The following is a 26,028-nucleotide window of genomic DNA, read 5'->3' as shown; positions in this document are numbered from 1 at the left end:
ATCAGATTCATCAGGTTGAATTGAGGCATAGCTGGGGACAAGAGTCACCAGGTCTGGGTGCGGCCTAGGTGGGACAAGATTCAGCAGTACTGAGTTAGGACCAAGTGGGGATGAGAGATACCAGGTCCATGTGTGGCCAAACTGAGGACCAGTGTCACCATATCCAGGTGAGGTCCATGTTGGAAAGAGAGTCACCAGGTCCAGGAGAGGTCCAGGTGGATACCAGAGTCACCAGATCCAGGTGAAGTCCAGGTGGGGACCAGAGTCATCAGATCCAAGTGAAGCCCAGGTGGGGACCAGAGTCACTAGGTCCAGATGAGGCCCAGGTGAGGACCAGTGTTACCAGGTACACGTGAGGCCCCGGTGGGGATCAGAGGCAACAGGTCCATGTGAGGCAGGCTTGGGGACCATGGTCAACAGGTCTACTTGAGGCCCAAGTGTGGAACACAGTAATCATGTCCAGGTGAGTCCCCGGTGGTGACAAGAGTCACCACGTCCAGGTGAGACCCAGGTGGGGACCAGGATCAGCAGGTACAGGGGAGGCCCTTGAAAGAAACAGAGTCAACAGTTCGAGGTCAGGCACAGTTGGCAACCAAGGTCAGCAGGTCCAAGTCAGGCCAAAGTGGGGTTCAGAGTCATTAGGGCACGGTGAGACCCGGAGGGTGACCAGAGTCACCCGATTCTGGTGATATCCAGGTGGGTACCAGAGTCACCACGTCAGGGTGAGGCCCAGAGGGGGAGAAGAATCACTAGCTCCAGGTGAGGCCCCGATGTGGAACTGAGAAACCAGGTCCCATGATGCCAATATGAGGACCTGAGTCACCAGGTCCAGGTGAGGTCCCTGTGGGAACCAGTCACCTCGTCCAGGTGAGGTCCAGGTGGGACCACTGTCGCAAGGTCCAGGTGAGGCGCAGGTGGCAACAGGATTCACCAAGTCCAGGTGAGGCCAAGGTGGCGACCAGTCACCAGATCCAGGTGCGGAACAGCTAAGGACCAGATTCTCCAGGACCAAGTGAAGCCCAACGGGTGACCAGAGTCACCAGGTCAGGGTGAGGGCCAGAGGGGGAACCAGAGTAACCAGTTTAGTTTGAGGCCCAGAATGGGACCAGAGGTCCCTGGTCAAATGAGGCCCAGGTGTGGAATAGAGTATCCAGGTCCCAGTGACGCCTGGGTGAGGACCAGAGTCACTAGGGCCATGCAGGCCAAGATGGGGAACAGAATCACTAGGTCCTGGTGAGGCATAGAATAAGACCACATTCAGCAGTATCAGGTGAGCCCCTTGTGGGAACCAGAGCCCCTCTATCCAGCTGAGTCCCAGGACCATGTGAGGCCCACGTGAGGACCAGATTCATCAGGTCGTATAAAGGCATAGCTGGGGACAAGAGTCACCAGGTCTGGGTGCGGCCTAGGTGGGGCAAGATTCAGCAGTTCTGAGTTAGGTCCAAGTGGGGACGAGAGACACCAGGTCCAGGTGAGGCCAAACTGAGGACCAGAGTCACCAGATCCAGGTGAGGTCCATGTTGGAAAGAGAGTCACGAGGTCCAGGAGAGGTCCAGGTGGAGTCCAGAGTCACCAGATCCAGGTGAAGTCCAGGTGGGGACCAGAGTCAGCAGATCCATGTGAAGGCCAGATAGGGACCAGAGTCACTAGGTCCAGATGAGACCCAGGTGAGGACCAGAGTTACCAGGTACACGTGAGGACCCAGTGGGGATCAGAGGCAACAGGTCCAGGTGAGACCCAGGTGGGGACCACACTCACCAGGTCCAGATTGAGGTCTAGGTGGGGGGACAAGATTCATCAGGACCAGTTGAGGCCAAAGTGTGGAGCAAAGTTATCATGTCCAGGAGAGGCCCAGGTGGGCAACAATGTAACCATGTCCCATTGATGCCAGGTGGGAAAAGAGTCACAAAGTCCAGACGAGGCCTAAGTGAGGAGTAGATTCACCAGGTCCTGTTGAGGCCCAGCTGAAGACCAGTGTCCCCAGCTCCGGGAGAGTCCCAGAGGGGGACCAGAGTCACCCGGTTCTGGTGATATCCAGGGGTGACCAGAGTCACCACGTCACGGTGAGGCCCAGAGTGGGACGAGAATCACTAGGTCCAGGTGAGGCCCCGATGTGGAACTGAGAAACCAGGTCCCATGATGCCATATGAGGACCTGAGTCATCAGGGCCAGTTGAGGTCCCTGTGGGAACCAGTCACCTCGCCCAGGTGAGGCCCAGGTGGGACCACAGTCACCAGGTCCAGGTGAGGCCCAGGTATATAAGAGAGTATCCAGGTCCCAGTGATGCCCAGGTAAGGACCAGCGTCATCAGGTCCAGGAGAGGCCCAAATAGGGATCAGAGTCATTGTGTTCCAGGTGAGGCCAGATGCAGACAACACGGACCAGATTCAGGAGAGCCCCATATGGGAACTAGAGCAACCAGATCCAGGTGAGGTGAAGGGGGGACCACAGTCACAAGGTCCAGGGGAGGCGCAGGTGGCAACAGGATTCACCAAGTCCAGGTGAGACCCAGGTGGCGACCAGTCACCAGATCCAGGTGAGGACCAGCTAAAGACAAGACTCCCCAGGCCCATGTGAAGCCCAAGGGGTGACCAGATTTACCATGTAAGGGTGAGGCCCAGAGGGGGAACCAGAGTAACCAGTTTAGTTTGAGTCCCAGAATGGGACCAGAGGTCTCTGGTCAAAGTGAGGCCCAGGTGAGGAATAGAGTATCCAGGTCCGAATGATGCCTGGGTGAGGACCAAAGTCACTAGGGCCATGCAGGCCAAGATGGGGAACAGAATCACTAGGTCCTGGTGAGGCATAGAAAAAGACCACAGTCACCAGTATCAGCTGAGCCCCGTGTGGGAACCAGAGCCACTCTATCCAGCTGAGTCCCAGGTCCATGTGAAGCCCACGTGAGGACCAGATTCATCAGGTCGAATTGAGGCATAGCTGGGGACAAGAGTCACCAGGTCTGGGTGCGGCCAGGGTGGGGCAAGATTCAGCAGTTCTGAGTTAGGTCAAAGTGGGGACGAGAGACACCAGGTCCAGGTGAGGCCAAACTGAGTACCAGATTCACCACATTCAGGTGAGGTCCATGTTGGAAAGAGAGTCACCAGGTCCAGGAGAGGTCCATGTGGGGACCAGAGTCACTAGATCCAGGTGAAGTCTAGGTGGGGACCAGAGTCACCAGATCGAGGTGAAGCCCAGGTGGGGACCAGGGTCACTAGGTGCAGATGAGGCCCAGGTGAGGACCAGAGTTAACAGGTACACGTGAGGCCCCGGTTGGGATCAGAGGCAACAGGTTCATGTGAGGCCGGCTTGGGGACCATGGTCAACAGGTCTATTGAGGCCCAGGTGTGGAACACAGTAAGCAGGTCCAGGTGAGTCCCCGGTGGTGACAAGAGTCACCACTTCCAGGTGAGGTCCAGGTGGGGACCAGGATCACCAGGTACAGGGGAGACCCTTGAAAGAACCAGAGTCAACAGTTCGCGGTCAGGCGCAGGTGGCAACCAGGGTCAGCAGGTCCAAGTCAGGCCAAAGTGGGGTTCACAGTCACTAGGGCACAGTGAGACCCAGAGGGGGACCAGAGTCACCTTGTCCAGGTGAGGTTCAGTTGTGGAACACAGTCACCAGGTCCCAATTTTGCCCAGTTGAGGACCATGGTCAACAGGGCCAGGTGAGGCCCAAATGGGGACCGGAGTCCCCAAATCCAGGTGAAGCCCAGGTGGGGACCACAGTCACCAGATCCAGGGTAGTCTCAGATGCAGACCAGAATCACCAGGTCCAGGTGTGGTGCAGGTGGCAACCAAACTCACCAGGTCCCGGTAAGGCACTGGTGGGATACATGAGAAGTCACGAGGTACATGAGAAGCTAGAAACACATGGGATCCCTGGGTGGCGCAGCGGTTTGGCGCCTGCCTTTGGACCAGGGCGCGATCCTGGAGACCCGGGATCGAATCCCACGTCGGGCTCCCGGTGCATGGAGCCTGCTTCTCCCTCTGCCTGTGTCTCTGCCTCTCTCTCTCTCTGTGACTATCATAAATAAATAAAAATTAAAAAAAAGATGCTAGAAACACTGCGGCCAACAGGTCCACATGATCTCCAAGTGGGAACGAGAATCACCAGTTACAGGTGAGGACCAGGTGGGGATCCGACTAACCATGTCCAGGTGAGACCCACGTGGGAAACAGTGTCACCATGTCCAGGTGTGGCCCAGGTGAAGACCAGAGTTAATAGGTCCGGCTGGGTCACTGTTAGTGAACAGTATAACCATATCCTGATGCTACCCAGGTGGGTAGCAGAGACACTAGGTCCTGGTGAGGCCCAAGTTGGACCAGAGACATGAGGTCCAGGTGAGGTCCCGATGGGAACCACAGTCCCCCGGTCAGGTGAGGCCATACTTAGGATCAGAGTCACCAGTTCCAGGTGAGGCCCAGGTGGAGCCAGAGTCACCTGGTACAGAAGAGGCCAAAGTCAGGACCAGAGTTACCAGGATCAGGTCACTCCAAGTGGAAATAGAGTAATCATGTCCCGGTGATGCCCAAGTAGAACCAGAGTCACCAGGCCCAGATGTGGCGCAGGTGGGGAGCATGTTCACTAGGTCCCGTTGAGGCCCAGTTGAGGACCAGAGTCACCAGGTCTAGGTGAGGCCTAGAGGGGTACCAGATTCACCTGGTCTAGTGACATCCAGATGGGGACCAGAGTCCCCATGTCAGGCTGAGGCCCAGAGTGGATCCAGAGTCAACATATCCAGGTGAGGCTCAGGTGTGGAACAGAGTATCCAGGTCATAATGGTCCACAGGTGAGGACCAGAATCACCAGATCTGGGTGAGGCCCAGTTAGCATCAGAGTCAGCAGTTCCTGGTTAGCCAAGAAGGAGTCCACAGCAATCAGGTCCAGGTGGGGAAGAAAGTCAACAGGACTGGGTGAGGCCCAGTTGGGGACCAGATTAACCAGGCCCAGGTGATTCCCATGTGGTGACCAGAGTTACCAGTTCCGGGTGACCACCAGGTAAGGACCAGATTCACCAGGTCCAAGTGAGGCCCACGTGGGGACCTGTGTCCCTAGGCAAGGATGAGGCCCAAGTGACAAACCCACTCACCAGGTCTTGTGAGGCCAACCTGCAGGCCATGCAGAGGAACCAGGTCCCAATGATGCCCATGTAGGGACGAGAGTTACCAGGTCCAGGTGAGGCCAACCTACAGGCCATGCAGTGGAACCATGTCCCGAAGATGCCCAGGTAGGGACCAGAGTTACCAGGTCCAGGTGAGGCCAACCTGCAGGTCATGCAGTGGAACCATGTCCCGATGATGCCCAGGTAGTGACCAGAGTCACCAGGTCCAAATGAGGCCCAGATGGAGCATATTCACTAGGTCCAGGTGAGGCCCAGTTGAGGACCAGTGTCACCAGACCTTGTTGAGGCCCAGACGGGTACCATAATCCCCTGGACCAGGTGACATCCATATGGGGACCAGAGTAACTACGTTAGGTTGATAGCCAGAGTGGTTCCAGAGTCATCATGTCCAGGGGAGCCACAGTTGTGGAACAGAGTCACCAGGACCAATGATTCCCAGGTGAGGACCAGAGTAACCAGGTACACGTGAGGCCCCGGTGGGGATCAGAGGCAACAGGTTCATGTGAGGCCGGCCTGGGGACCATTGTCAACAGGTCTATTGAGGCCCAGGTGTGGAACACAGTAAGCAGGTCCAGGAGAGTCCCCAGTGGTGACAAGAGTCACCATGTCCAGGCGAGGCCCGGTGGGGACCAGGATCACCAGGTACAGGGGAGGCCCTTGAAAGAACCAGAGTCAACAGTTTGACGTCAGGCGCAGGTTCCAACCAGGGTCAGCAGGTCCAAGTCAGGCCAAAGTGGGTTTCACAGTCACTAGGGCACGGTGAGACCCAGAGGGGAACCAGAGTCACGTGGTCCAGGTGAGTTCCAGTTGTGCAACACAGTCACCGCGTCCCAATTTTGCCCAGTTGAGGACCATGGTCAACAGGGCCAGGTGAGCCCCAGATGGGGACCGGAGTTCCCAAATCCAGGTGAAGCCCAGGTGGGGACCACAGTAACTAGATCCAGTGTAGTCTCAGGTGCACACCAGAATCTCCAGGTGGAGGTGAGATGCAGGTGGCAACCACACTGACCAGATCCCGGTGAGGCCCTGGTGGGGACCAGAGTCATGAGGTACATGAGAAGCTAGAAACACTGCAGCCACCAGGTCCACATGATGACCATGTGGAAACGAGAATCACCAGTTAAATATGAGGACCAGGTGGGGATCCGAGTCACCATGTCCAGGTGAGACCCAGGTGGGAACCAGTGTCACCATGTCCAGGTGTGGCCCAGGTGATGACCAGAGTTTATAGGTCCGGCTGGGTCACTGTTAGTGAACAGTTAACCATATCGTAATGCTACCCAGGTGGGTACCAGAGACACCAGGCCCTGGTGAGGCCCAGGTGGGACCAGAGACATGAGGTCCAGGTGAGGTCCTGATGGGAACCACAGTCACCATGTCAGGTGAGGCCATGGTTAGAATCAGAGTCACCAGTTACAGGTGAGGCCCAGTTAGAGCCAGAATCACCTGGTACAGAAGAGGCCAAAGTCAGGACCAGAGTTACTAGGATCAGGTCAGTCCCAGTGGGGAACAGAGTAACCATGTCCCGATGATGCCCAGATAGAACCAGCGTCACCAGATCCAGATGAGGCGCAGGTGGGGAGCATATTCACTAGGTCCCGTTGAGGCCCTGTTGAGGACCAGAGACACCAGGTCTAGTTGAGGCCTAGAGGAGTACCAGATTCACCTGATCTAGGTGATATCCAGATGGGGACCAGAGTCACCATGTCAGGCTGAGGCCCAGTGGGGATCCAGAGTCATCATGTCCAGGTGAGGCTCAGGTGTGGAACAGAGTATCCAGGTCATAATGGTCCACAGGTGAGGACCAGAGTCACCAGATCTGGGTGAGGCCCAGTTAGGATCAGTGTCACCAGTTCCAGTTGAGGCCAAAGGAGTCCACAGCAATCAGGTCCAGGTGGGGAAGAAAGTCAACAGGACTGTGTAGGCCCAGATGGGGACCAGATTCACCAGGTCCAGGTGATTCCCAGGTGGTGACCAGGGTTACCATTCCGGGTGAGGACCAGGTAAGGACCAGATTCACCAGGTCCAAGTGAGGCCCACGTGGGGACCTGTGTCACCAGGTATGGGTGAGCACCAGGTGGCAACCCCACTCACTAGGGCCAGGTGAGGCCAACCTTGAGGCCATGCAGAGGAACCGTGTCCCGGTGATGCCCAGGTAGGGACGAGAGTTACCAGGTCCATCTGAGGCCAACCTGCAGGCCATGCAGTGGATCCATGTCCCGATGATGCCCAGGTAGTGACCAGAGTCACCAGGTCCAAATGAGGCCCAGATGGAGCATATTCAATAGGTCCAGGTGAGGCCCAGTTGAGGACCAGAGTCACCAGAACTGGTTGAGTCCTAGAGGGGTACCAGAATCACCTGGTCCATGTGACATCCAGATGGAGACCAGAGTCACCAGGTCAGGGTTAGGCCCAGAGTGGTTCGAGAGTCCAGAGCCTCATGTCCAGGTGAGGCTCAGGTGTGGAACAGAGTCACCAGGTACCAATGATGCCCAGGTGAGGACCAGAGTCACCAGGTCTGGGTGACACGCAGATAGGATCAGAGTCACCAGGTCCAGGTGAGGCCATGAAAGAGTCCACAGCAATCAGGTCAAGGTGGGGAACAAAGTCACCAGGACTGAGTAAGGCCAAGATGGGGACCAGATTCACCAGGTCCAGGTGAGGCCCAGGTGGTGACCAGAGTCCCCGGGTCTGGGAGAGGACCAGGTAAATACCAGATTCACCAGGTAGAAGAGGCCCACATAGGGACCTGAGTCACCAATTATGGGTGAGACCCAGGTGGCATCCACACTAACCAGGTCCATGTGAGGCCAACCTGCAGGTCAAGTCACCCGATCCACGTGAGGACCTAGTGGGGACTGGAGTCACCAGTTAAAAATGATCCTACAAAACAACACAGTCACCAGATCCTGGTGTGGTTCATGTGGGAACGAGAGTCACCAGGTCCAGGTGAGACCCAGGTGGGGACCACAGTCACCAGGTCCAGGTGAGGCCCAGGTGGGACCACAGTCACCAGGCCCAGGTGAGGCCTAGGTCGGGGGACCAGAGTCATTAGGACTAGTTGAGGCCAAAGTGTGGAGCAAAGTTATGAGGTACATTTAGGCCCAGTTGTGGAAGAGTAACCATGTCCCATTGACGCCAGGTGCGAAAAGAGCCACAAGGTCCAGACGAGGCCTTAGTGAGGAGTAGATTCACCAGGTCCTGTTGAGGCCCAGTTGAGGACCAGTGTCCCCAGCTCCGGGTAAGTCCCAGAGGGGGACCAGTGTCACCCGGTTCTGGTGATATCCAGGTGGGGACCAGAGTCACCACGTCAGGGTGAGGCCCAGAGGGGGAGGAGAATCACTAGGTCCAGATGAGACCCCGATGTGGAACTGAGAACCCTGGTCCCGTGATGCCCATATGAGGACCTGAGTCACCAGGTCCAGGTGAGGTCCCTGTGGGAACCAGTCACCTCGTCCAGGTGAGGCCGAGGTGGGACCACAGTCACCAGGTCCAGGTGAGGCCCAGGGATTTAGAGAGTATCCAGGTCCCAATGATGCCCAGGTAAGGACCAGAGTCAACAGGTCCAGGAGAGGACAAAATATGGATCAGAGTCATTTTGTTCCAGGTGAGGCCAGATGGAGACCACAGGAACCAGGTCCAGGAGAGCCCCATATGGGAACCAGAGCCAACAGATCAGGGTGAGGTCCAGTTGTGACCACAGTCAGAAGGCCCAGGTGAGGCGCAGGTGGCAACAGGATTCACCAAGTCCAGGTCAGGCCTAGGTGGCCACCAGTCACCAGATCCAGATGCGGACCAGCTAAGGACCAGATTCACCAGGCCCAAATGAAGCCCAAGGGGTGACCAAGTCACCAGGTAAGGGTGAGGCCCAGAGGGGAACCAGAGTAACCAGTTTAGTTTGAGGCCCAGTATGGGACCAGAGGTCCCTGGTCAAAGGTAGGCCCAGGTGTGGCATAGAGTATCCAGGTCCCAAAGATGCCTGGGTGAGGACCAGAGTCACTAGGGCCATGCAGGCCCAGATGGGGAACAGAATCACTAGGTCCTGGTGAGGCATAGAATAAGACCACAATCACCAGTATGAGGAGTGCCCCTTGTGGGAACCAGAGCCACTCTATCCAGCTAAGTAAAAGGTCCATGTGTGCCCCACGTCAGGACCAGATTCATCAGGTCGAATTGAGGCATAGTTCGGGACAAGAGTCACCAGGTCTGGGTGCGGCCTAGGTGGGGCAAGATTCAGCAGTTCTGAGTTAGGTCAAAGTGGGGACGAGAGACACCAGGTCCAGGTGAGGCCAAACTGAGGACCAGAGTCACCAGATCCAGGTGAGGTCCATGTTGGAAAGAGAGTCACCAGGTCCAGGAGAGGTCCAGGTGGGGACCAGAGTCACCAGATCCAGGTGAAGTCCAGGTGGGGACCAGAGTCACCAGATCCAGGTGAAGCCCAGGTGGGGACCAGAGTCACTAGGTCCTGATTAGACCCAGGTGAGGATCAGAGTTACCAGATACACGTGAGCCCCCGGCGGGGATCAGAGCCAAAAGGTCCACGTGAGGCCAGCTTGGGGACCATGGTCAATAGGTCTACCTGAGGCCCAGGTGTGGAACACAGTAATCATGTCCAGGTGAGTCCCCGGTGGTGACAAGAGTCACCACGTCCAGTTGAGGCCCAATTGGGGACCAGGATCACCAGGTACAGGGGAGGCCCTTGAGAGAACCAGAGTCAACAGTTCGCGGTCAGGCGCAGGTAGCAACCAGGGTCAGCAGGTCCAAGTCAGGCCAAAGTGGGGTTCACAGTCACTAGGGCACAGTGAGACCCAGAGGGGGACCAGAGTCACCTTGTCCAGGTGAGGTCCAGTTGTGGAACCCAGTCACCGGGTCCCAATTTTGCCCAGTTGAGGACCATGGTCAACAGGGCCAGGTGAGGCCCAGATGGGGACTGGAGTCCCCAAATTCAGGTGAAGCCCAGGTGGGGACCACAGTCACCAGATCCAGGGTAGTCTCAGGTGGACACCAGAATCACCAGGTCCTGGTGAGGTGCAGGTGGCAACCACACTCACCAAGTCCCGGTGAGGCCCTGGTGGGGACCAGAGTCACGAGGTACATGAGAAGCTAGAAACACTGCAGCCACCAGGTCCACATGATGTCCATGTGGGAACGAGAATTACAAGTTACAGGTGAGGACCATTTGGGGTCTGAGTCACCATGTCCAGGTGAGACCCTGGTGGGAACCAGTGTCACCATGTCCAAGTGTGGACCAGGTGAAAACGAGAGTAATAGGTCCGGCCGGGTCACTGTTAGTGAACAGTGTAACCATATCCTGATGCCACTCAGGTGTGTACCAGATACAAGGTCCTGGTGAGTCCCAGTTGCGACCAGAGACATGAGGACCAGGTGAGGTACCGTTGGAAACCACAGTCACCAGGTCAGGTGAGGCCATGCTTAGGATCAAAGTCACCACTTATAGGTGAGGTCCAGGGGGAGCCAGAGTCACATGGCACAGAAGAGGCGAAAGTCAGGACCAGAGTTACCACGATCAGGTCAGTCCCACTGGGAATAGAGTAACCACGTCCCGATGATGCCCAGGTAGAACCACAATTACCAGGTCCAGGTGCGGCCCACCTAAAGGCCATGCAGTGGAACCATGTCCCGATGATGCCCAGGTAGGGAAGAGAGTCACCAGGTCCAAATGAGGCCCAGATGGAGCATATTCAATAGGTCCAGGTGAGGCCCAGTTGAGGACCAGAGTCACCAGATCCAGGTGAAGCCAAGGTGGGGACGAGAGTCACTAGGTCCAGATGAGGCCCAAGTGAGGACCAGTGTTACCAGGTACACGTGATGCCCTGGTGGGAATCAGAGGAAACAGGTCCATATGAGGCCGGCTTCGGTACCATGGTCAACAGTACTACTTGAGGCCCATGTGTGGAACACAGTAACCAGGTCCAGGTGAGTCCCCGGTGGTGAAAAGAGTCACCACGTACAGGTGAGTCCCAGGGGGGGACCAGGATCACCAGGTACAGGGGAAGCCCTTGAATGAACCAGAGTCAACAGTTCGAGGTCAGGCGCAGGTGGCAACCAGGGTCAGCAGGTGCAACTCAGGTCAAAGTGGGGTTCACCGTCACTAGGGCATGGTGAGACCCAGAGGGGGACCAGAGTCACCTGGTCCAGGTGAGGTCCAGGGGTGGAACACAGTCACCGGGTCCCAATTTTGGCAGTTGAGGACCATGGTTGACAGTGCCAGGTGAGGCCCAGATTGGTGATCCTCAATCTGGATCAGATTCACCAGTTCCAGTTGAGGCTAAGAAGGAGTCCACAGCAATCATGTCCAGATTGACGCCTAGGTCGGGGGACCAGAGTCATCAGGACTAGTTGAGGCCAAAATGTGGAGCAAAGTTATCATGTCCAGGTGAGGCCCAGGTGGGGAACAGACTAACCATGTCCCATTGATGCCAGGTGCGAAAAGAGCCACAAGGTCCAGACGAGGCCTAAGTAAGGAGCAGATTCACCAGGTCCTGTTGAGGCCCAGTTGAGGACCAGTGTCCCCAGCTCCGGGTGAGTCCCAGAGGGGGACTAGAGTCACCCGGTTCTGGTGATATCCAGGTGGGGACCAGAGTCACCACGTCAGGGTGAGGACCATAATGGGACGAGAATCACTAGGTCAAGGTGAGGTCCCGATGTGGAACTGAGAAACCAGGTCCCATGATGCCCATATGAGGACCTGAGTCCCCAGGTCCAGGTGAGGTCCCTGTGGGAACCAGTCACCTCGTCCAGGTGAGGCCCAGGTGTGACCACAGTCACCAGTATCATGTGAGCCCCTTGTGGGAACCAGAGCCACTCTATCCAGCTGAGTCCCAGGTCCATGTGAGGCCCACGTGAGGAGTAGATTCATCAGGTCGAATTGAGGCATAGCTGGGGACAAGAGTCACCAGGTCTGGGTGCGGCCTACGTGGGTCAAGATTCAGCAGTTCTGAGTTAGGTCAAAGTGGGCACGAGAGACACCAGGTCCAGGTGAGGCCAAACTGAGGATCAGAGTCACCAGATCCAGGTGAGGTCCAGGGGGGGACCAGAGTCACCAGATCCAGGTGAAGCCCAGGTGGGGACCAGAGTCACTAGGTGCAGATGAGGCCCAGGTGAGGACCAGAGTTACCAGGTACACGTGAGGCCCCGGTGGGGATCGGAGGAACAGGTCCATGTGAGGCCGGCTTGGGGACCATGGTCAACAGGTCTACTTGAGGCCCAGGTGTGGAACACAGTAAGCAGGTCCTGGTGAGTCCCCATTGGTGACAGGAGTCACCACGTCCAGGTGTGGGCCAGGTCCGACCAGGATCACCAGGTCCAGGGAAGGCCCTTGAAAGAACCAGAGTCAACAGTTCGAGGTCAGGCGCAGGTGGCAACCAGGGTCAACAGGTCCAAGTCAGGCCAAAGTGGGGTTCACAGTCACTAGGGCACGGTGACACCCAGAGTGGGACCAGAGTCACCTGGTCCAGGTGAGGTCCAGTTGTGGAACACAGACACCGGGTCCCAATTTTGCACAGTAGAGGACCATGGTCAACAGGGCCAGGTGAGGCCCAGATGAGGAACGGAGTCCCAAAATCCAGGTTAAGCCCAGGTGGGGACCACAGACACCAGATCCAGGGTAGTCTCAGGTGCAGAGCAGAATCACCAGGTCCATGTGAGGTGCAGGTGGCAACCACACTCACCCGGTCCCGGAGAGGCCCCGGTGGGGACCAGAGACACGAGGTACATGAGAAGCTAGAAACACTGCAGCCACCAGGTCCACATGATGTCCATGTGGGAATGAAAATCACCAGTTACAGGTGAGGACCAGGTGGGGATCCGACTCACCATGTCCAGGTGAGACCCAGGTGGGAACCAGTGTCACCATGTACTCGTGTGCCCCAGGTGAAGACCAGAGTTATTAGGTCCGGCTGGATGAGTGTTAGTGAACAGTGTAACCATATCCTGATGCTACCCAGGTGGGTACCAGAGACACCAGGTCCTGATGAGGCCCAGGTGTAACCGGAGACATGAGGTCCAGGTGAGGTCCCGATGGGAACCACAGTCACCAGGTCAGGTGAACCCATGCTTAGGATCAGAGTCACCAGGAACAGGTGAGGCCCAGCTGGAGCCAGAGTCACCTGGTAAGAAGAGGCCAAAGTGAGGACCAGAGTTACCAGGATCAGGTCAGTCCCAGTGGGTAATACAGTAACCATGTCCCAATGATGCCCAGGTAGAATCAGAGTCACCAGGTCCAGCGAGGCGCAGGTGGGTAGAATATTCACTAGGTCCAGATGAGGCCCAGATGAGGACCAGAGTCACCAGGTCAAGTTGACGCCTAGAGGGGTACCAGATTCACCTGGTCTAGGGAACATCCAGAATGGGACCAGAGTCACCATGTCAGGGTGAGGCCCAGAGGGCATCCAGAGTCATCATGTCCAGGTGAGGTTCAGGTGTGGAACAGAGTATCCAGGTCATAATGGTTCACAGGTGAGGACCAGAGTCACCAGATCTGGGTGAGGCCCAGTTAGGAGCAGAGTCACAAGTTCCAGTTGAGGCCAAAAAGGAGTACACAGCAATCAGGTCAAGGTGGGGATCAAAGTCACCAGGAATGTGTGAGGCCCAGATGGGGACCAGATTCACCAGGTCCAGGTGATTCCCATTTGGTGACAAGGGTTACCAGTTCCGGGTGAGGACCAGGTAAGGACCAGATTCACCAGGTCCAAGTGAGGCCTACGTGAGACCTGTGTCACCAGGTATGGGTGAGGCCCAGGTGGCAAGCCCACTCACCAGGTCTAGGTGAGGCCAACCTGCAGGCGACGCAGAGGAACCGTGTCCCGATGATGCCCAGGTAGGGACCAGAGGTACGAGGTCCAGGTGTCGCCAACCTGCAGGCCATGCAGAGGAACCGTGTCCCGATGATGCCCAGGTAGGCACCAGAGTTACTAGGTCAAGAAGAGGCCAACCTGCAGACCATTATGTGGAACCAGGTCGCGATGTTGCCCACGTAGGGACCAGAGTAACCAGGTCCAAATGAGGCCCAGATGGAGCATATTTACTAGGTACAGGTGAGGCCCAGTTGAGGACCAGAGTCACCAGATCTAGTTGAGGCCCAGAGGGGTACCAGATTCACCTGGTCTAGGTGACATCCAGATGGAGACCAGAGTAATCATGTCAGGGTGAGGCCCAGAGGGGATCCAGAGTCATCATGTCCAGGTGAGGCTCAGGTGTGGAACAGAGTATCCAGGTCATAATGGTCCACCCGTGAGGACCAGAGTCACCAGATCTGGGAGAGGCCCAGTTAGGATCAGAGTTACCACTTCCAGGTGAGGCCAAGAAGGTGTCCACAGCAATCAGGTCCAGGTGGGGAACAAAGTCACCAGGACTAGGTGATACCCAGGTGGTGACCAGATTTACCAGTTCCGGGTGAGAACTAGGTAAGGACCACATTCACCAGGTCCAAGTGAGGCCCACGTGGGGACCTGTGTCACCAGGCATGGGTAAGACCCACGTGGGAACCCCACTCACCAGGTCAAGATGAGGCCAACCTGCAGGCCATGCAGAGGAGCCATGTCCGGATGATGCCCAGGTAGGGACCAGAGTTACCAGATCCAGATGAGACCCAGGTGGGGAACACAGGAACCAGGTCCAGATTGAGGCCTAGGTGGGGGGAACAGAGTCGTCAGGACCAGTTGAGGCCAAAGTGCGGAGAAAACTTATAATGTCCAGGTGAGGCCCAGGTGGGGAACAGATTAACCATGTCCCATTGATGCCAGGTTGGATAAGAGTCACAAGGTCCAGACGAGGCCTAAGTGAGGAGTAGATTCACCAGATCCTGTTGAGCCCAGGTGAGGACCTGCGTCCCCAGCTCCGGGTGAGTCCCAGAGGGGGACCAGAGTCACCCGGTTCTGGTGATATCCAGGTGGGGACCAGAGTCACCAGGTCAGGGTGAGGCCCAGAGGGGGACGAGATCACTAGGTCCAGGTGAGGCCCCAATGTGGCACTGAGATACCAGGTCCCATGATACCAATTTGAGGACCTGAGTCACCAGGTCCAGGTGAGGTCCCTGTGGGAACCAGTGTCCTCATCCAGATGAGGTCCCGGTGGGACCACAGTCACCAGGTCCAGGTGAGGCCCAGGTATATAAGAGAATATCCATGTCCCAATGATGGCGAGGTAAGGACCAGAGTCAACAGGTCCAGGAGAGGCCCAAATATGGATCAGAGTCATTGTGTTCCAGGTGAGGCCAGATGGAGACCACAGTAACGAGGTCCAGGAGAGCCCCATATGGGAACCAGAGCCACCAGATCCAGGTGAGTTCCAGGTGGGACCACAAACACAAGGTCCAGGTGAGGCGCAGGTGGCAACAGGATTCACCAAATGCAGGTGAGGCCCAGGTGGCGACCAATCACCAGATCCAGGTGCGGTTCAGCTAAGGACCAGATTCACCAGGCCCATGTGAAGCTCAAGGGGTGACCAGAGAAACCAGGTAACGGTGAGTCCCAGAGGTAGAATCAGAGTAACCAGTTTAGTTAGAGGCACAGAATTGGACCAGAGGTCCCTGGTCAAAGTGAGGCCCAGGTGTGGAATAGAGTATCCAGGTCCCAATGATGCCTGGGAGAGGACCAGAGTCTCTAGGGCCATGAAGGCCCAGATGGGGAACAGAATCACTAGGTCCTAGTGAGGCATAGATAAGACCACAGTCAGCAGTATCAGGTGAGCCCCTTGAGGGAACCAGAGCCACTCTAGCCAGCTGAGTCCAAGGTCCATGTGAGTCCCACGTGAGGACCAGATTCATCAGGTCGAATTGAGGCATAGCTGGGGACAAGAGTCACCAGGTCTGGGTGCGGCGTAGGTGGGGCAAGATTCAGCAGTTCAGAGTTAGGTCAAAGAGGGAACGAGAGACACCAGGTCCAGGGGAGGCCAAACTGAGGAGCAGATTCACCAAATCCAGGGGAGAACCATGTTGGAAAGAGAGTCACCAGGTCCAGGAGAGGTCCAGGAGGGGACCAGAGTCACCAGCTCCAGGTGAAGTCCAGGTGGGGACCCGAGTCACCAGCTCCAGGTGAAGCCCAGGTGGGAACCAGAGTCCCTAGGTTCAGATGAAGCCCAGGTGAGGACCAGAGTTACCAGGTACACGTGAGGCCCCGGTGGGGATCAGAGGCAACAGGTCTATGTGAGTCCCGCCTGGGGACCATGGTCAACAGGTCTACTCGAGGCCCAGGTGTGGAACACAGTAAGCTGGTCCAGGTGAGTCCCCGGTGGTGACAAGAGTCACCACGTCCAGGTGAGGCCCAGGTGGGGACCAGGAACACCAGGTACAGGGGAGGCCCTTGAAAGAATCAGAGTCAACAGCTCGAGGTCAGGCGCAGGTGGCAACCAGGGTCAGCATGTCCAAGTCAAGCCAAAGTGGAATTCACAGTCACTAGGGCACGGTGAGACCCAGAGGGGGACCAGAGTCACCTGGTCCAGGTGAGGTCCAGTTGTGGAACACAGTCACCGTGTCCCAATTTTGCCCATTTGAGGATCATGGTCAACAGAGCCTGGTGTGCCCATATGGGGACCAGAGTCCCCAAATCCAGGTGAAGCCCAGGTGGGAACCACAGTCACCAGATCCAGGGTTGTCTCGGTTGCAGACCAGAATCACCAGGTCCATGTGAGGTGCAGGTGGCAACCACACTCACCAGGTCCCGGTGAGGCCCTGGTGGGGACCCGAGCCACGAGGTACATGAGAAGCTAGAAACACTGCAGCCACCAGGTCCACATGATGTCCATGTGGGAACGCGAATCACCAGTTACAGGTGAGGACCAGGTGGGGATCCGACCCTCCATGCCCAGGTGAGACCCAGGTGAAGACCAGAGTTAATCGGTCCGGCTGGGTCACTGTTAGTGAACAGTGTAACCATATCCTGATGCTACCCAGGTGGGTACCAGAGACACCATATCCTGGTGAGGCCCAGGTGGGCCCAGAGACATGAGGTCCAGGTGAGGTCCCGATGGGAACCACAGTCACCACGTCAGGTGAGGCCATGCTTAGGATCAGAGTCACCAGTTACAGGTGAGGCCCAGGTGGAGCCAGAGTCACCTGGTACAGAAGAGGCCAAAGTCAAGACCAGAGTTACCACGATCAGGTCAGTCCAAGTGGGGAATAGAGTAACCATTTCAGGATGATGCCCAGGAAGAACCAGAGTCACCAGGTCCAGATTGGCGCAGGTGGGGAGCATATTCACTAGGTCCCTGTGAGGCCAATTGAGGACGAGAGTCACCAGGTCTAGTTGAGTCCTAGAGGGGTACCAGATTCACCTGGTCTAGGTGACATCCAAATGGAGACCAGAGTCACCATTTCAGGGTGAGGCCCAGAGAGGTTCCAGAGTCATCAAGTCCAGGTGAGGCTCAGGTGTGGAACAGAGTATCCAGGTCTTAATGATCCACAGTTGAGGACCAGAGTCACCAGATCTGGGTGAGGCCCAGTTAGGAACAGAGTCACCAGTTCCAGGTGAGGCCAAGAAAGTGTCCACAGCAATCAGGTCCAGGTGGGGAACAAAGTCACCAGGACTGGGTGAGTCCCAGATTGGGAACAGATTCACAAGGTCCAGGTGATTCCCAGGTGATGACCAGAGTTACCAGTTCCGGATGAGGACCAGGTAAGGACCAGATTCACCAGGTCCATGTGAGGCCCACGTGGGGACCTGTGTCACCAGGTATGGGTGAGGCCCAGGTAGCAAACCCACTCACCAGGTCAAGGTGAGTCCAACCTGCAGGCAATGCAGAGGAATCGTTTACCGAAGATGCCCGTGTAGGGAACAGAGTTACCAGGTCCAGGTGAGGCCAACCTGCAGGCCATGCAGTGGAACCATGTCCCGATGATGCCCAGGTAGGGACCAGAGTAACCAGTTCCAAATGAGGCCCAGATGGAGCATATTCACTAGGCCCATGTGAGGCCCAGTTGAGGACCAGAGTCACCAGATCTGGTTGAGGCCTAGAGGGGTACCAGAATCACCTGATCCAGGTGACATCCACATGGGGACCAGAGTCCCTGATAGTGAACAGTGTCACCATAACCTGATGCTACATAGATGGTTACCAGAGACACCAGGTCCTGGTGAGGCCCAAGAGGGACCCGAGACATGAGGTCCAGGTGAGGTCCCGATGGGAACCGCAGTCAGCAGGTCAGGTGAGACCATGCTTAGGATCAGAGTCACCAGTTACAGGTGAGGCACAGGTTGAGCCTGAGTCACCTGGTACAGAAGAGGCCAAAGTCAGGACAAGAGTTACCAGGATCAGGTCAGTCCCAGTGGGGAATAGAGTAACCATGACCCGATGATGCCCAGGAAGAACCAGAGTCACCAGGTCCAGATGAGGCGCAGGTGGGGAGCATATTCACTAGGTCCGTTGAGGCCAAGTTGAGGACAAGAGTCACCAGTTCTAGTTGAGGCGTAGAGGGGTCCAGATTCACCTGGTCTAGGTGACATCCAGATGGGGACCAGAGTCATCATGTCAGCCTCACCTGGACTTGCTGACTCTGGGCCAGGTCCTGGTGAGGCCCAGGTGGGACCAGAGACATGAGGTCCAGGTGAGGTCCCGATGGGAACCACAGTCACCAGGTCAGGGGAGGCCATGCTTAGGATCAGAGGCACCAGTTACAGGTGAGGCCCAGGTGGATCCAGAGTCACCTGGTACAGAAGAGGCCAAAGGCAGGACCAGAGTTACCAGGATCAGGTCAGTCCCAGTGGGGAATAGAGTAACCATGTCCCGATGATGCCCATGTAGAAAGAGAGTCACCAGGACCAGATGACGCGCAGTTGGGGAGCATGTTCACTAGGTCCCGGTGAGGCCCAGTTGAGGACCAGAGTCACCAGGTCAAGTTGAGGCCTAGAGGGGTACCAGATTCACCTGGTCTAGGTGACATCCAGATGGGGACCAGAGTCACCATGTCAGGCTGAGGCCCAGAGGGGATCCAGAGTCATCATGTCCAGGTGAGGCACAGGTGTGGAGCAGAGTATCCAGGTCATAATGGTCCACAGGTGAGGACCAGAGTCACCAGATCTGGGTGAGGCCCAGTTAGGTTCAGAGTCACCAATACCAGGTGAGGCCAAGAAGGAGTCCACAGCAATCAGGTCTAGGTGGGGAACAAAGTCACCAGGACTGGATGAGGCCCAGATGGGGACCAGATTCACCAGGTTCAGATGATTCCCAGGTGGTGACCAGAGTTACAAGTTCCGGGTGAGGACAAGGTAAAGACCAGATTCACCAGGTCCAAGTGAGGCCCACTTGGGGACCTGTGTCACCAGGCATGGGTGAGGCCCAGGTGACAACCCCACTCACCAGGTCCAGGTGAGGCCAACCTGCAGGCCATGCAGAGGAACCATGTCCCGATGATGCCCAGGTAGGGACCAGAGTTACCAGGTCCAGGTGAGGCCAACCTGCAGGTCATGCAGGGGAACCATGTCCCGATTATGCCCAGGTAGGGAACAGAGTTACCAGGTCCAGGTGAGGCCAATCTGCAGGCCATGCAGGGGAACCATGTCCCGAATATGCCCAGGTAAGGACCAGAGTCACCAGGTCCAAATGAGGCCAACCTGCAGGCCATGCAGGGGAACCATGTCCCGATGATGCCCAGGGAGGGCCCAGAGTCACGAGGTCGTGGTGAGTCTAACCTGCATGCCATGCAGTGGAACCATATCCCTATGATGCCCAGGTAGAGACCAGAATTACCAGGTCCAGGTGAGGCCAACCTGCAGTTCATGCAGTGGAACCATGTCCCGATGATGCCCAGGTGAGGAATAGAGTCACCAGGTCTGGGGGACGCGCAGAAAAGATCAGAGTCACCATTTTCAGGTGAGGCCAAAAAGAGTCCACAGCAATCAGGTCCAGGTGGGGAACAAAGTCACCAGGACTGGGTGAGGCCCAGATGATGACCGGATTCACCAGGTCCAGGTGAGGCCCAGTTGGGTACCAGAGTCCCCGGGTCTTGGAGAGGACCAGGTAAGGATCAGATTCACAAGGTCCAAGAGGCCCAGGTGGGTACGTTGGTCACCAGGTGTGGGTGAGGCCCAGGTAGCAACCCCACTCACCAGGTCCAGGTGAGGCCAACCTGCAAGCCAGAGTCACCAGAACCAGGTGAGGCCCTAGTGGGACCGGAGTCACCAGGTAAATGTGAGTCTACAAGAACACCACAGTCACCTGGTCCAGGTGTGTTTCATGTGGGAACGAGTGTCACCAGGTACAGGTAAGATCCTGGTGGGGACTACAGTCACCAGGTCCAGATTGAGGCCTAGGTGGGGGGACCAGAGTCATCAGGACGAGTTGAGGCCAAAGTGTGGAGCAAAGTTATCATATCCAAGCGAGACCCAGGTGGGGAACAGAGTAACCATGTCCCATTGATGCCAGGTGGGAAAAGAGTCACAATGTCCAGACGAGGCCTAAGTGAGGAGTAGATACACCAGGTCCTGTTGAGGCCCAGTTGAGGACCAGTGTCCCCAGCTCCGGGTGAGTCCCAGAGGTGGACCAGAGTCACCCGGTTCTGGTGATATCCAGGTGGGAACCAGAGTCACCACCTCAGGGTGAGGCCCAGCGGGGGACGAGAATCACTAGGTCCAGGTGAGGCCCCGATGTGGAACTGAGAAACCAGGTCCCATGATGCCCATATGAGGATCTGAGTCACCAGGTCCAGGTGAGTTCCCTTGGAAGCCAGTCACCTCGTCCAGGTGAGGCCTAGGTGGGACCACAGTCACCAGATCCATGAGAGGCCTAGGTATATAAGAGAGTATCCAGGTCCCAATGATGCCCAGGTAAGGACCAGAGTCAACAGGTCCAGGAGAGGTCCAAATATGTATCAGAGTCATTGTGTTCCAGGTGAGGCCAGATGGAGACCACAGGAACCTGGTCCAGGAGAGACCCATATGGGAACCAGAGCCACCAGAGCCAGGTGAGGTCTAGGTGGGACCACAGTCACATGGTCCAGGTGAGGCGCAGGTGGCAACAGGATTCACCAAGTCCAGGTGAGGCCCAGGTGGCGACCAGTCACCAGATCCAGGTGAGGACCAGCTAAGGACCAGATTCACCAGGCCCAAGTGAAGCCCAGGGGGTGACCAGAGTCACCAGGTAAGGGTGAGGCCTAGAGGGGGAACCAGAGTAACCAGTTTAGTTGAGGCCCAGAATGGGACCAGAGGTCCCTGGTCAAAGTGAGGCCCAGGTGTGGAATAGAGTATCCAGGTCCCAATGATGCCTGGGTGAGGACCAGAGTCACTAGGGCCAGGCAGGCCCAGATGGGGAACAGAATCACTAGGTCCTGGTGAAGCAAAGAATAAGACCACAGTCAGCAGTAACAGGTGAGCCCCTTGTGGGAACCAGAGCCACTCTATCCAGCTGAGTCCCAGGTCCATGTGAGGCCCACGTGAGGACCAGATTCATCAGGTCGAATTGAGGCATAGCTGGGGACAAGAGTCACCAGGTCTGGGTGCGGCCTAGGTGGGGCAAGATTCAGCAGTTCTGAGTTAGGTCAAAGTGGGGACGAGAGACACCAGGTCCAGGTGAGGCCAAACTGAGGACCAGAGTCACCATATCCAGGTGAGTTCCATGTTGGAAAGAGAGTCACCAGGTCCAGGAGAGGTCCAGGTGGGGACCAGAGTCACCAGATCCAGGTAAATTTCAGGTGGGGACCAGAGTCACCAGATCCAGGTGAAGTCCAGGTGGGGACCAGAGTCTCTAGTTGCAGATGAGGCCCAGGTGAGGACCAGAGCACCAGGTACACGTGAGGCCCCGGTGGGGATGAGAGTCAACAGATCCATGTTAGGCGGTCTTGGGGACCATGGTCAAGATGTGTACTTGAGGTCCAGGTGTGGAACACAGTAAGCAGGTCCAGGTGAGTCCCCGGTGGTGACAAGAGTCACCACGTCCAGGTGAGGTCCAGGTAGGGACCAGGATCACCAGGTACAGGGGAGGCCCTTGAAAGAACCAGAGTCAACAGTTCGAGGTCAGTTGCAGGTGGCAACCAGGGTCATCAGGTCGAAGCCAAGCCAAAGTGGGGTTCACAGTCAATAGGGCACGGTGAGACCCAGAGGGGGACCAGTGTTACCTGGTCCAGGTGAGGTCCAGTTGTGGAACACAGTCACCGGGTCCCAATTTTGCCCAGTTGAGGACCTTGGTCAAGAGTGCCAGGTGAGGCCCAGATGGGGTCCCGAGTCCCCAAATCCAGGTGAAGCCCAGGAGGGAACCACAGTCACCAGATCCAGGGTAGTCTCAGGTGCAGACCAGAATCACAAGTTCCAGGTGAGGTGCAGGTGGCAACCACACTCACCAGGTCCCGGTGAGGCCCTGGTGGGGACCAGAGTCACGAGGTACATGAGAAGCCAGAAACACTGCAGCCACCAGGTGAACATGATGTCCATGCTGGAATGAGAATCACCAGGTACAGGTGAGGACCAGGTGGGGATCCGACTCACCATGTCCAGGTGAGACCCAGGTGGGAACCAGTGTCACCATGTCCAGGTGTGGACAAGGTGAAGACCAGAGTTAATAGGTCTGGCTGTGTCACTATTAGTGAACAGTGTAAACATATCCTGATGCTACCCAGGTGGGTACCAGAGACACCAGCTCCTGTTGTGGCCCAGGTGTGACCAGAGACACGAGGTCCAGGTGAGGTCCCGATGGGAACCACAGTCACCAGGTCAGGTGAGGCCATGCTTAGGATCAGAGTCACCAGTTACAGGTGAGGCCCAGGTGGAGCCAGAGTCACCTGGTACAGAAGAGGCCAAAGTCAGGACCAGAGTTACCAGGATCAGGTCAGTCCTAGTGTGGAATAGAGTAACCATGTCCCGATGATGCCCAGGTAGAACCAGAGTTACCAGTTCCAGATGAGGTGCAGGTGGGGAGCATATTCACTAGGTCCCGGTTAGGCCAAGTTGAGGACCAGAGTCACCAGGTCTAGTTGAGGCTTGGAAGGGTACCATATTCACCTGGTCTAGGTGACATCCAGATGGGGACCAGAGTCACCATGTCAGGCTGAGGCCCAGAGGGGATCCAGAGTCATCATGTCCAGGTGAGGCTCACGTGTAGAACAGAGTATCCAGGTCATAATGGTACACAGGTGAGGACCAGAGTCACCAGATCTGGGTGAGGCCCAGTTAGGATCAGAGTCACTAGTTCCAGGTGAGGGCCATAAGGAGTACACAGCAATCAGGTCCAGGTGGGAACAAAGTCACCTGGAATGGATGAGGCCCAATGGGGACCAGAATCACAATGTCCAGGTGATTCCCAGGTGATGACCAGAGTTACCAGTTCCGGGTGAGGACAAGGGAAGGACCAGATTCACCACGTCCACGTGAGGCCCACGTTGGGACCTGTGTCACCAGGCATGGGTGAGTCTCAGCTGACAACCCCACTCACTAGGTCCAAGTGAGGTAAACCTGCAGGCCATGCCGAGGAACTATGTCCTGATGATGCCCAGGTGGGGTCTAGAGTTATCAGGTCTATGTAAGGCACACCTGCAGGCCATGCAGTGGAACCATGTCCCGGTAATGCCGAGGTAGGGATCAGAATCACCATGTCCAAATGAGGCCCAGATGGAGCATATTCACTAGGTCTAGGTGAGGCCCAGTTGAGGACCAGAGTCACCAGATCTGGTTGAGCCCTATAAGGGTACTAGAATCACCTGGTTCAGGTGACATCGAGATGGGGACCAGAGTCACCAGGTCAGGGTGAGGACCAGAGAGGTTCCAGAGTCATCATGTCCAGGTGAGGCTCAGGTGTGGAACAGAGGCACCAGGTACCAATGATGCCCAGTTGAGGACCAGTTTCACCAGGTCTGGGTGACGCGCAGATAGGATCAGAGTCACCAGTTCCAGGTGAGGCCAAGAAGGCGTCCACAGCAATCAGGTCCATGTGGGGAACAAAGTCACCAGGACTGGATGAGGCCCAGATGGGGACCAGATTCACCAGGCCCAGGTGATTCCCAGGTGGTGACCAGAGTTACCAGTTCCGGGGAAGGACCAGGTAAGGACCAGATTCACCAAGTCCAATTGAGGCCCACTTGGGGACCTGTGTCACTATGTATGGGTGAGGCTCAATTGGCAACCCCACTCACTAGGTTCAGGTGAGACCAACCTGCAGGTGATGGAGAGGAACCGTGTCCCGATGATGACCAGGTAGGGACCAGAGTTACCAGGTCCAGTTGAGGCCAACCTGCAGGCCATGCAGTGGAAACATGTCCCGATGATGCCCAGGTAGGGACCAGAGTTACCAGGTCCAGGTGAGTCCAACCTGCAGGCCATGCAGTGGAACCATATCCCTATGATGCCCAGGTAGGGACCAGAGTCACCAGGTCCAAATGAGGCCCACATGGAGCATATTCACTTGGTCCAGGTGAGGCTCAGTTGAGGACCAGAGTCACCAGATCTGGTTGAGGCCTAGAGGGTACGAGAATCCCCTGGTCTAGGTGACATCCTGATGGGGACCACAGTCACCAGGGAAGGGTGAGGCCTAGAGAGGTTCCAGAGTCATCATGTCCAGGTGAGGCTCAGGTGTAGAACAGAGTCACCAGGTACCAATGATGCCCAGGTGAGGACCAGAGTCACCAGGTCTGGATGACGCGCAGATATGATCAGAGTCACCAGTTCCAGGTGAGGCCAAGAAAGAGTCCACATCAATCAGGCCCAAGTGGTGAACAAAGTCACCAGGACTGAGTGAGGCCCAGATGGGGACCAGATTCACCAGGTCCAGGTGAGGCCCAGGTGGTGACCAGAGTTCCCGGGTCTGGGAGAGGACCAGGTAACAACAAGATTCAACAGGTCCAAGAGGCCCACGTGGGGATCTGAGTCACGAGGTATAGGTGAGGCCCAGGTGGCATCCCCACTCAACAGGTCCAGGTGAGGCCAACCTGCAGGTCAGTGTCACCAGATCCAGGTGAGGCCCTAGTGGGGACCTGAGTCAACAGGTAAATGTGAGTCTACAAGAACACCACAGTCACCAGGTCCAGGTGTGGTTCTAGTGGGAATGAGAGTCACCAGGCCCAGGTGAGACCCAGGTTGGGACCACAGTCACCAGGTCCAGAGTGAGGCCTAGGAGGGGGGACGAGAGTCATCAGGAGCAGTTGAGGCCAAAGTGTGGATCAAAGTTATCATGTTCATGTGAGGCCCAGGTGGGGAACAGAGTAACCATGTCCCATTGATGCCAGGTGGGAAAAGAGTCACAAGGTCCAGACGAGACCTAAGTGAGGAGTAGATTCACCAGGTCCAGTTGTGCCCAGTTGTGGACCAGTGTCCCAGCTCCAGGTGAGTCCCAGAGGGAGAACAGAGTCACCCGATTCTGGTGATATCCAGATGGGGACCAGAGTCACCATGTCAGGGTAAGGCCCAGAGGGGAACCAGCGTCATCATATCCAGGTGAGTCTCAGGTGTGGAACAGAGTATCCAGGTAATAATGGTCCACAGGTGAGGACCAGAGTCACCAGGTCCAGATGATTCCCATGTTGTGACCAGACTTACTAGTTCCGAGTGAGGACCAGGTAAAGACCAGATTCACCAGGTCAAAGGGAGGCCCACGTGGGGCCCTGTGTTACAAGGTATGGGGGAGGCCCAGGTGGCAACCCCACTCACGAGGTCCAGGTGAGGCCAACCTGCATGCCATGCAGAGGAACTATGTCCCGGTGATGCTCAGGTAGGGACCAGATTTACCAGGTCCAGTTGAGGCCAATCTGCAGGCCATGCAGTGGAACCATGGCGCGATGATGCCCAGGTAGGGACCAGAGTCACCAGGTCCAAATAAGGCCCAGTTGGAGCATATTCACTAGGTCCAGGTGAGGCCCAGTTGAGGACCAGTTTCACCATATCTACTTGAGTCTTAGAAGGGTACCAGAATCACCTGGTCCAGGTGATATCCAGATGGGGACCAGAGTCACCAGGTCAGGGGGAGGCCCAGAGTGG

Source organism: Canis aureus, chromosome 23 (assembly GCF_053574225.1).
Source record: "Canis aureus isolate CA01 chromosome 23, VMU_Caureus_v.1.0, whole genome shotgun sequence".
Lineage (NCBI taxonomy): Eukaryota > Metazoa > Chordata > Mammalia > Carnivora > Canidae > Canis > Canis aureus.
This window is presented reverse-complemented; position numbering follows the sequence as displayed.